General features: G+C 33.3%; 1 pseudogene; it reads right to left on the reverse strand.

The window, feature by feature from the left end:
• Window positions 1-358: 358 nt before the first annotated feature.
• LOC149153210 (la-related protein 6A-like) lies at window positions 359-1762 on the reverse strand (annotated as a pseudogene).
• Window positions 1763-3249: the final 1487 nt, after the last annotated feature.

Genomic DNA, 3249 nt, shown 5'->3' on the forward strand with positions numbered 1-3249 from the left:
CCACTTAAAGCAAGGAAAGATCTAGGGCTGGGCACAGGAATATCATGACACAATACAAAGAGCTGACATACAAATTTTTACTGTAATTAGAGAAGTCCAGTAGCCTTCTAATGCTCTCTAGACCAAAAAACAAAACCAATTACATTTGTACAATATTCTTTCTGCTAAGAAGCCTCCTCTTTGAAATCAGAGACAAATTGATAGTCCCAACAAAGCCTCTATCAAAATATTATCTTCTATTAAAGAATAACAAAACAATGATGAGTTGTAAACATGAAAACTCAATAACATCGCTAAACTGCAAACAATAAAAATAGTTCACAGTAGAGAAATCATATATTTCCATGTCCTAAAGAGCTCATCTATGAAAAATGGTTCTAACATTACTATTAGCGAGTGGCCTACCACGACCCATGGTAAAGCCTTGGGTTCCATCTAGCATTCTTGGTTCTGGAGGTTGCTTGACCACAACTTCACTACTCCTAGAACTGCCAGTTGATGCTGAGCCAATTAGATGGCCACACCCATTACCATGATACTACCCATGCCCATGAGCCTTCCCTCGTCCATGTCTCCTGCCTTTTATTCTTCCATTTCTTTCATTTGGGTGATGCGCATCCCCTTTAAACTCATCATGTCGGTTTGAATGTTGTGCAGTAACTTTCTATTGCTTATCATTTCCTGTGTTAGATGTGTTGTTCACATCTTCCTCTTCACCATGTACGTCAACATTATCCAATTGTCATCCCTTTATTTGGTGTCCATACTTACCCATCCGCTTTAAAAGCAGTTGCACTCGAAGGCCACTTCTCCACTTTCCTCCATTATATTGATCAACAACAACTTTCACAGCTTGTTCAATAGTCTCATACTCCACAAGTGAATGCAACTTGTTGCTGACAAACATATCATTCCTATGTGCCTTCATTGAAACTTGGCCTGAATCGTATCTTTGAGGTTTGAAAACACGCACAAATTTTACATGGCCAACAACACCAAAAGTTTCTCCAGATTTTGGAAAGACTAATCATTGGACATATTTTCTGCAAGAACAGTGCGAGAATGCACCTCCTCAAAGTGAGTATCTGTCAATGGGTGAAGTCGCCTCACTTTCTTCCCATCTTTATTTACAACTAGTTGTGAAGTTGTCCTCAATGCAACTGCCACCAATGAATGATTGCTAACAAGGCTTTTTACTTTCCTAAAATATGCCACAACCGAAAGGTACAAATCCTTCTGGATCCTTCTTCACAAACCACATCAAATATTTGTGAGTGGGCAGATTTGCATCACTAAAATAGAACTCAACCTGCAACACGGCCTTTTGTCTCAATTCCTTGGTGAGAATGGCCTTTGAGGAATGAGTGGGGGCAACTTCACTCTCGCCTCAGATGCCAAGACCTCCTGCTCAAAAAACTGCTCTTGCAGTGGATGTTCTATAAAGTCTGGCATAATTGATCTTCCGACATGAACGACAACTTGCACTTCTGGAACAAACACGAGAGCTTCAACATTAAGCTTGCTCAATGACAAGCTTTTCTAAAAAGAGCCAACGAAGATGAATATGACAAGAAGCTTTTTTCAAGAGAAACCGACGAAGAGGACAATGGCGCCTCTGTGCTTGCGTTCAAGTTCTTAGAACATTTCTCTAGGAGACCGTCGTCCATTGGGGTTTCAACCAAAGAAACTTCTCCATGGGTTTCGTATCAATGGAGGGTTAATTTTTTGAGGTTTTAGAGTCATCTACCTATGGTTTTGCCATGGATCATGTGCAAACAAACCTTAACTTCACAACAAGTTTAGAGACCATAGAGATAAGATTGATTATGTGGCGCACATTACTAGAGACATTTCAATTTCATTTTCTGAAAAGTATGCGCTTTGATAGTCTACATAGTACTGGAAATTTCATGACATATTCAAATCTAATTATTTTTTGAAATATTTAAATTAAAAAATAAATTATTTAAGTAATAGTTTAGTTATTTTATGTTTTTTAAGTTTTTTGGTCAAATTTGTTTTAATTTTAAACATTTTATGTTAACAACACAAAGATATAAGATAGATAATGCAGTGGACATTTCTTCAAAACTTTTCCATTTCATTTTTTTGAAAGTATGATTTCAATAGTCCACATAATAATACTCTCATCACACATCTAAATTTAAATATTCTCTTGAAACATTCCTTGTTAAAAACAAGCATTTAAGTCCTAGTCTAACTGTTCTATGTATTGGAATTTTTTTTGATCAAATTTATTCTAAATTTAGACAATAAAAATAAGATAAATAATGTAGTCAACATTTTTTTTTGAGACATTTCAACTTCAAATTTTAAAAGTATGTGCTTTGATAGTCTACATAATAATACTCCCCATCACGCATCCAAACCTAACCAATACTTTGAACCATTCAAATTCGAAGAACAAATCATTTAAGTTATAACCTAACTATTTTATGTTTTGAAGTTTTTTTTTTGGGTTAAATTTGATACAAATTTAAGCACTTTATATAAACACCTCATAAAAATAAAATAGATAATATAGTCAACATTTTTCGAAATATTTTAACTTCAATTTTAAAAATATGTATTTTGATAATGCACATAATACTCTCCATCACATATTCAAACCTAACCATTCCTTTGAAACATTCCATTTTGAAAAACAAACCATTTATCTAACCACTCGATTTCAAATTTCACAATAACGTATACAAAGTTTGATCTTAATTTTATTTGTAGTATATCATAAAGCCCTTTATATTTACTTTTCATCACTTTTAAAGGAGATATTGCAACCCTTTTACATCTTTAACTCAACGTGCTATTTTTTTTTTTTATTTCCCACCCAACCTGAAAAAGCCAAGAAAATGACTTTACAAAAGTAATGGGTTTTGAATGAATAATGATTGGTAACCGACATAGACAAAGTGTTTTGTAAGGGTGGATAAGTAAAATGTAAGGCTTAGGCATTATTAGTAAAAAAAACCGATAGAGAAATGTGCTATTTTAAAGCTACAAAACAAAAACCCCTAAATGGGAGTGGGAGTTGAATTACTTTATGTGAAAAGGACTAAAGTATATTTATGAAATTGACACTTGTAGTTAAAATAAGTTATTGGTTAATTTTGATATATGATTTAAATATAGATAAATAATTATCCATATGGTTTCAATGGTTTTCTTGCAATTGTAGTTTAATTACATCTATTTTATATTTACATCTATTTTATATTTGTATAATATTTC

The sequence above is a fragment of the Pinus tabuliformis genome, chromosome 9, assembly GCF_031772625.1.
Source record: "Pinus tabuliformis cultivar Carrire ecotype Pingquan chromosome 9, CPIR1, whole genome shotgun sequence".
Classification (NCBI taxonomy): Eukaryota; Viridiplantae; Streptophyta; class Pinopsida; order Pinales; family Pinaceae; genus Pinus; species Pinus tabuliformis.